This window comes from Crocodylus siamensis, chromosome 1, assembly GCF_052110815.1.
Source record: "Crocodylus siamensis isolate JL-2025a chromosome 1, ASM5211081v1, whole genome shotgun sequence".
Lineage (NCBI taxonomy): Eukaryota > Metazoa > Chordata > Crocodylia > Crocodylidae > Crocodylus > Crocodylus siamensis.
Window position 1 is genome coordinate 401,140,397 of NC_143395.1, and position 8,546 is coordinate 401,148,942.

Below are 8,546 nucleotides of genomic sequence, written 5' to 3' on the forward strand. Positions count from 1 at the left end.
TCCAGGAGACTAGCAGGGCTTTCCCCGTGCCACCACCCCAGGGCTAACCTGCGCACCCTTCCCCACCTGCAGGTGCTAGGACCCTGAGCAGAGTGGATCAGCATCCTCCCAAGGAAGGCCCTGTAATCCTGGAGCTGCAGAGACCATCCCCAGTGAGACGGGGACAGAGCGGCTCCCTGACACCTGGGCCAGGCCAGCTGCAGAAGGGGCAGGGCAGGCCTGCAAAACGGGGGGAGAGCATGGAGGTGAGCAGGGCATGGGCTCCAGGTGTTGGTGGGAGTGCAGCTGGGGCAGAGCCCAGGAGGAGCCAGTAAAGAATACTGTCAAGAGTTTGGGGAGCAGAGAGACCTGAAGAGCGGGAAGCCTCTGGTGATGGAAACTGCAAACACCCCAGGCTGCATTAGCAGCAATGCGCTCCCTGGTGCAGAGAGCCAGGGGTGCTGGCATGGGAAGGCCTGGTCAGAGTCCATGCAGCTTGGACTCCCTTTGCCTGCAGAAGTGCTGCCTGGCTTGCCTCTAGGGATCGATGAAATAAAAGAGCATTTCTCAACCCATGGGTCGCAACCCAAAAGTGGGTTGTAAGAATATTTGAAAGCGTTGCAAACAAACTTTTAAAATGGATTCTCCTTTAAAAGAGAAAGGCATGGGAAACTGTGGCTTTTCCTTTTCAGACTGCTTGGGGCTCCCCATGCCCCACACACCCACCCCAGCCCCACACATCCATTGCCTGCCCCAGACACTGGGGGGCTGGGATCTAGGAGTGGAGGGCACTGGTCAGGACTAGCCATCGAAGCTTACAAATGAGTCCTGATACAAAAAAGATTCAGAGCCACTGAAATGGGACATTTTAAGACCTGAGGCACCAGGGAAGAGCCCCTCTGGGTACTGTGTGACAGCCAGCCAGCACCAGGAAGCCCGGGGAAATGGTCTTTACAGCTGAGCCCAGCAAGCCTTCTCCCACCTGGCTAGAAGTGGGGTGCACAGAGGGTCTCTGCAGCCAATGCCAGCAGGGTCCCCCCAGCCCATCAGTTTGGTAGGAGTGAGCAGCACACCTGGCTGCTGATTATCTGTGCTAGTGTGAGGTGAGGCAGAAGCCAGGATGGATTTGCAGCTTACAAACTAACTGAATCAGAGGCACAGCAAAAGTTTTTTCTATTCCATGCTCATTTCACTAACAATGCACTAACAGCTGTTCCTGGGGCAGTCATTCTGATATCCTCCCTCTCTTGCCTACTATGTCCTGTCCAAACTCATTTCCGCTCATTTGCCTGGAATTACACTGGTGTTTGCTTTCCTATGACCATACATTCACTGCCTGGATGAAAAGGACCATCCTCTTCTCCCTGCTATGCCTTCCCTTTCATCCTAAATGTCCATCCTCCCTTGTCCTTCAAGTCCTTTGTATAATCCTTGAGTTCAATGGCGCCATTCCCCAACTTGAAGTTGCTTCTTCTGCTTCCAGTACCAGTGGATAATCTTTCTTTAACCACTGCCCAAGCAGGATATTGAGGTCCCACACCTGAGTTAATCTGCCACATCCAGTGAGGACAGGTGGAGCTCTGGGTCTGTGATGATGAGGACCTGGTGCAATCTCAAGGTTGGAGGACCTGCTGCCAGGTGAGTTGTGGCTGTCCCCTCCACCCAACTCCCCTCTCCCAAATGCTCCATGCCCAGGATGAAAGGAAGCCTGGAAACTGCAGACCTGCCCCATGCTGTCATTTCAGGGTGCTGACCTCAAATAGCTTATGCTGTCATGTGTGCAGACAGGTGGTGTTCCACTCCCTGAAATTCAAGCTGTGGAAACTGTTCCCAACAGGATTCTTTTTGCCAAAGACCCCCAATGTTTGACAAGGCCCCTTGTCTGATTTAATATCAAGTAAACTTTAATAGTAATTAAATAGTAATTTAATAGGGCCTCAGGTGATGGGGCTGAGAGTTGGGCCAGAGACCTTGAGAGTCTGACTCTTAACTCCACCAAGTAGGGAAGATGAGACTGGTACAGGGACCTGGCACTGCCTGACCCCTGGCACTTGGGCCTTTGGCAGGAAGACCTTGTTTTCTTGAGGAAATGCAAGTCCTGTTCTGCTCTGAGGCTGATCTCAGCAGAAGGAATAGCAGTGCTTGCCCTTTGGCAGCAAGGCAGGGACTAATTTGGTGTTTCTTCCTCCCATGCAGGACATGCCAGGTTGGTGAGCAGAACTGAGGAGCAGGCTCCTGAGGAAGGGCCTGGAAGGCTGGAGCCACCATGGGCTTCCCTGGGGACTATGGGTGAGGTGGCTTCTCTGAGCCCAGCGAAGGACCAGTGGCACAAGGCTCAGGGGATGCCCCAAAAGCAGGAGAATGTAGCAGTGAATGGGGTCCCATCTCTAGTTGGGCATTGGAGTGAAGAAGGCAAAGAAGCCAGAAAAAGCCTGAAGTGCAAGGAAGAATTTGTGGTGCTGAGACACCTGAAGAGGCAGAAAGCAAAGGTCCACTGGAGAGAGACACTGCATGCAAACCAAGACAGTGGGGAGGGCCTCAGAGGGAAGCAGGAGCTCACTGCCGAGCCCAGGGGGAGACCCCACCCCTGCCCTCAGTGCAGGAAAAGTTTTAGCTGCCCTTTGCTCCTGGCTCTGCACAAGATAAGGCACACTGAGGAGAAGCCCCATGTATGCACCAAGTGTGGGAAGAGCTTCACCTGCCTCTTGACCCTGGCTGCTCACCGCCAGATCCATTCTGTACAGCTCCCCCACCACTTCACCAAAAGGAGCAAGAGCTTGGTGCACAGCTTGAAGCTGCTCAAAACCCAACAGTGCACAGGAAGAAGTGTCAGGACCACTATGTCACATGTGGTAAGACCTTCACCCATTTCTTATCCTTGGTTCAGCACCGTTGGATGCACTTGGGGAGGAGGAAGGCACACCGCTGCACCGAGTGCAGGAAGAACTTCATCAGCTGGCAAGGCCTGTCATACCACCGGTGTGTGCGGAGTGGGCAGCAGCCACACTGCTGCACGAAGTGTGGGAAAAGCATCAGGCAGCCCTCCAGCCTGGCCAAGCACAGGTGCATGCACACAAGGGAGGAGCTGCATCATTGTTCTGTGTGTGGGAATAGCTTTACCCACTCCTCCAGCCTGGCCCGACACCAGTATGTCCACACAGGGGAGATGTCGGATCAGTGCTCTGAGTGTGGGAAGAGTTTTGCCTACTCCTCCCGCCTGGCCGAACACCAGCACATCCACATGGGGGACAAGCCACATCCCTGCTCTGTGTATGGGAAGAGTTTCACCCAATCCTCCCACCTGGCCCCGGCACCACCTCACCCACACAGGGGAGAAGGCACATCACTGCTCTGAGCGTGGGAAGAGCTTCACCCATTCCTCCAGCCTGGCTCGGCACCAGTGCATCCACAAAGGAGAGAAGCCATATTATTGCTCTTCGTGTAGGAAGAACTTCACCTACTCTTGCAGCCTGTGCTGAACACTAGTGCATCTACACAGGGGAGAAGCTACATCGGTGCTCTGAGTATTGGAAAAGCTTCACCCATCCTGGAAGCAGTACATCCACACCCAGAAGCATCCCTAATTCCACCAGCAGTGCAGGAAGGGCTTGGAGATGTCTGCCTGCTCAGCACCCACCAGTGGCTGCATTCAGACAAGCACTCATGCTGGTGGACTGCAGAAAGATTTCCCTCAGGCTTTGTCCCTTGTAGGGTACAGTGGGATTCCAGAGCCCAGAGGCTGGCCCACAAGATTTGATTGCAGGGCGGGGCTAAGAGGAAGCACCTCAGGCAGAGGTCAGCCCTGACATGGGGGAGATGATCTTTGCATCAGCCTTGGAGCCTGTGCATTCCCCATCAGTCTCTAAAAGTAGATGGTACACCTAGGGGAAGAACTGCCTTCATGGTAGGGTGCCCTCCCCAAGACAGCTGGCTTCAGATGACACCCAGAGACTTCCCTTGGCTGGCTCCCAGCTTTCTCCTTCTTCCTGGTCCAGGAGTTCTGGTATATGACCCCCTGAATTGCAGGGATGAATGTATTTATGGCCAGCAAAGCATTCCCTACCCTCCTCCCTGATGTCGCCTTTCCTCACCTCCACATCACCCCTCTCCCAGAGCTTCGCTTGCCCAATGGGCTCTGCAAGGAGCTACTCCTGCTACCCCTGGAGCCCTTTTGGCCTGTTTTGCTTTTCAGCCTCTGAAGAACTGTACAGCCCTGGGCACCTGCTCTTCCCTGCCCTCCCTCCCTTCATTGCATTCTCTGCTAGTAAAGCCCCTGAACTGAACGTGGTACCTTGTGGTTGGTGTCTGTGTCCTCTCCAGAACTGTGCAGTGAGAACCCTCAACCCTATCCAGGGCAGATCTGTGACTTCCCAGACCCTTCTCTTTCAGAGGATTCACTGTTACACAGATCTTGTTGCTAACCCTCAGGAACAGGAGTTGGTCCGACTCAAGGCTTCACTCCCTTGTCCTGCTGTGCAGTCCAGACTCTGCCCTCTTAAATGAGCACTGGACAGGACGCAGTAGAGTCCCTTATGTGAGTGCAGTGGGGTAGGAGGGGTGAAGGAGGTGCAGCTGGTAGCAGGTCTTACCTCCCCTCTGGAAGGGTGGGGAAAGTATTAAAATATTCTCTTGGTGAAATGCAGCACATTGTAATCTCCCACTCAGAATACTGAGGCCTTCCTGAAAGTGCCACGGCCATTTAACTCCATGATGATCCTCGGGACGTGTATTGCTGCACAGCTGCCTGAGGGACCCCAGCAACCCCCAGGGGACATGCCTCTGGCAGGGAGTCTGGCCCTACCACTGTTCCCCCCAGGGAGGGAGACCTCGCTCCCTGGGAGTCCCTGAGCTCTTCCAGTGTGCAGAAACCAGGGGAGTACATTCAGATAGAGGTAGCTGGGCTGCACTCTGGGGCTCCGAGATAGGTGCCTGTGGCTGCCCTCAAGTCAGGCACCAAGCAAGGCAGGCATGAGCCTCTTGTCTCTAACCTCTGCCCCCACATGCCGGGGGCAGAGGTTAGAGACAAGAGCCCACATAGCACAGCCTTTGCACCAGAGGCAGCTGCAGGACTCTGTTTCCCTGGAACAGGAGCAGGATATGAGATGTCTGAGCTGACCCTGGCCATGAGCAAAGGCAGTGGTGGGGAGCAAAGGCTTTGGCAGAGGGGTTGGAGTGGGGCAGGGGAAGGCTGTTCAAGGGCCTGGTGTTGCTGCCACTGCCCATGAATGCCTTTGCCAGCTTCCCTGGATGGAAAGAGGAGGAGGGTGCTGTGGGTGGCAGGTCACAAGGAAACTGGTAGGCAAGAGGAGTGGTGCAGGGACTAAGGGAAGCCCTCCCCTCCTTCACCCCATGGATAGCACATCCCTTCTCAGAGGTACATCTCAGCTGTTTTCTGCTCTGTGCTCTCCCTGCTTGAGTCCTTCATGACCCCCTCTGTCCTCTGGGACATCATCTCTATGGCAGTGGTTCTTAGTCCTTGGTACGTGTACCAGCAGCGGTATGCAGACAACCTGTCAGTGGTACACGTGCCCTGCCCAGACCTTCCACCCATGAAGGTGAGAACGAGATGCCCAAATGTACACAGAGCCCAAACATAATCTATTGCGCCTTGCTCCCACACTTATGGCTGGAAGGGCCTGGCCCTGCCAGCACAGGTTCCAGGTTGGGGCCCCAGGCACCTGCTCTGCTTCCTGGTCTCCTGCTGCCTCCAGAAGCAGATAGAGAAGTGGCAGTGGCTGCAGCTAAGTGGGACCACACAGCATGGGGCTGGGACTGTTGGCAGTGCGGAGCCTGCACTTGGCGGGGAGTGGGCATGGGAGCTTGGCTGGGGGGTGTGAGGGTGGGTGGGGGATGTGGTCTGCCTGTGCTGAGCCACCCACCTCACTGCGCCCGACCACCTTCCAGGCTCCAAGTGCCTCCCTGGGGGTGCCTTACATCTGGCCGACCCTGTTCCTGAAGCACATCCCCTAGCCTGGGGATAATGTTGCCACCACCCAGGGTCTGGACTGATGCTGGCCCTGTGCCCTCTGGGAAACATAGGCCTAGTAGCCCTTGAGGGTACTCGACTCACTTCAAGAACTTGGGGTGCTTTCCTCAGTGTGAAGCACAAGTACTAGTCTCCCTTAGTCAGCCGAACCAAGGGGACCCCACAGCATAATCTATACCCGCTCCCAATAAGTCTCCCACACGAGGTCCAAGGAGAACTTTATTGGTTACAAGGAGTAGGTTTGGAATAGGGTGCAGGGTAGAGGAATATCAGAGAAATCCTGTAGAGCAAACTGGCATGGCTGGGGTAGCCTTTGTTCATGCATCTGAGTTACTGCAAGCTGTATGTCTGGTTAGATCTCAGGTAGCTTACCCACAAGTATCATCCAGAGACAGGTGGAGATTCCCTCTGGAGGCAGGCAGTTCATTGATCATGAGTTTCAAGAGAGCGAGCAAGTTTCAGATGGTTCAGGTCTTCTCTTCCTGAGTTTTCATCATGGTTACTCCCGGGCAGTCTCCCGGGCAGTCCTTAATTTATATAGACCTTATGACCTCACTGACTTTGTCCAATGGAGACCAGCAACTGTTGGCTGGCAGCTAATCAATTTGAAATGCATCGCTGGCTGCCGGGTAGGCTGGCAGGGTCTCTAGCCCCCTCCCAGTCAGGTTGGCATTGCTTAGAACAATAAGGAGCATAAGCTTCCCCACCCACAACACAGGTATGTGATGCCAGTCATGTAGGCAGAGGGAGCCGGTTTCTCCACTCCCTCAGAAATGTATCCAGCTCAGGTTACCTAAAGAGATGGGATGTCTGTGCTCTGCAGGGCCCATGTTAACCAAATTGTCACAGAGCAGTTTTTGGGGAGAGACATATGGCATTCTGCCACAGGGGGCATGCCGGGTGTCATAGTTCTGTCTCTGACAGTCCTGTATCTGTTTCTTTCTCATGAAATGCCTGTGGATTGACAAGTTTTGGCACGAAGTCATTGATCATACTTGGGAGGGTTGTACAGAGTCAATGACCCATAAGCAACGCAAGTGGACTCCACCCATGCTCCAGTGGTGTTGAATGGTAGATCAAAACTGCCTTGTAGAGATCTTCATTCTTCTGAAGCAAATTCTTCACAGTCCACACGGCACGTTCTGCTTATCTGTTACTGCAGGGGAAATATGGGCTGTTGGATATGCTGAAAGTCACACTGGGCTTCAAACTGCTTAAACATGGCTCCAGAAAATTGTCGGCCATCATCAGTTCTTAAAACTGAGGGTATGCCATGGCACGCAAACATGCTCTTCAATTCCATTATCACGTTGTCTGATGTGGTGCTCTGTAATTGTGCCAGCTCCAAGTAATGGGAATAATCATCAATAGCAACGAGGTAAACAGAACCCTTCCAGGTGAATAAATCAGCTCCCAACATCTGCCACGGATGATTTGGTAAATCAGTTGTGAGGCACGCCTCCACGTGGACCAGTCCATGTTGGGCCCAAACCTTATAACTGGCCACCCAGTTGTGTATGTCATCACAGATGGAGGGCCACCAAACTGTCTGGCAAGCCCTGGCTTGACATTTTGTAATGCCCTGGTGAGCACCATGAATCTTCTCTGGGTTTTCCTGGCATAGTGCTGAAGGTATTAGTACTCTGTTATGGAGCATGACTAAGTCTCTGGCAACATGCAGATTGAGTCTCTCTTGTTGGTACTTTGGTAGTTTGCAGTCTGTGAATCTTACTTGAGGCCATCCTTTCAAGTAGTATTTCTTTATATACTAGCCAATTGTTCATCAAGAATGATGGGCGTGGGGGGCAGGGAGTGGCTGGGAACAGAGGCCTGCGTCCCAGCTCCCCCCACCTTTGGGCTGGTCCCACTTACCCTTTTTCCCCTCTTCCCCAAGGCTGGAGCCAGGCCAGGCCCTGCTCTACCCACTGGCCCCGCCTCCCCCCGCGCCATCACATGGTCCCACCCCCACTCTGTCACTGCCAACTGCAGGGCTGGGGGAGCTTTTTCAGTGGCACTGACCTTGCCATGGGAATCAGGGCGAGCACTGCTGGCCTCACCCACCCGTCGGCCCAGTCACTGGCACTGCCACCCCCATCTGGCCCATTGCTGGCCCCAGCCCCCCTGTGTCTGCTTGGTCACCACTGCCTGCAGGGAGCGGGGGGGGTAGGGCTGGCCTCACCCCCCTGTTCCATTGGCTCTGTGGCCACCATGTCCAGGGAGTGGGGAGGTGGGGCCAGCGGCACTAGCCCCACCCCCATCTGTCCACTCTATCACAACTGCTGCCTGCTGGGGGTGTGTGTAGCTGGGGACAGAGGCCTGCACACCCCCCCCCGGCCACTTTGGGGCTGGGCCCACCCCCCAACCCTTGCCCCCTCTGTTCGTACCGCCCGCTCTCCATCTCCTGTTGTCTGGAGCTGTTCGAGCACTCTGAGTGGCTGTTGAGACAGCCAATCAAAGTGTGAATAAAGGGTTAGGGACAGACAGACAGATGACAGGTTTTATAATATTAAACTTGGCAAGAGGAATCAGCTTTGTCCCGGGGAGCCAAATAATAAATGGGACTTACTGGCACAACTGGATG

At 54.4% G+C, this 8,546-nt stretch overlaps 1 long non-coding RNA gene across 1 annotated transcript in view; it reads left to right on the forward strand.

Moving 5' to 3' along the window:
- LOC149875324 (uncharacterized) overlaps positions 1–4,262 on the forward strand; it is a 31,261-nt gene extending 26,999 nt beyond the window's left edge. Inside the window, exons 2-4 of the long non-coding RNA XR_016439645.1 lie at positions 73–245; positions 1,502–1,617; positions 2,176–4,262. This is a non-coding gene — a long non-coding RNA (uncharacterized LOC149875324). The remainder of the gene's footprint in view (positions 1–72; positions 246–1,501; positions 1,618–2,175) is intronic.
- Positions 4,263–8,546: the final 4,284 nt, after the last annotated feature.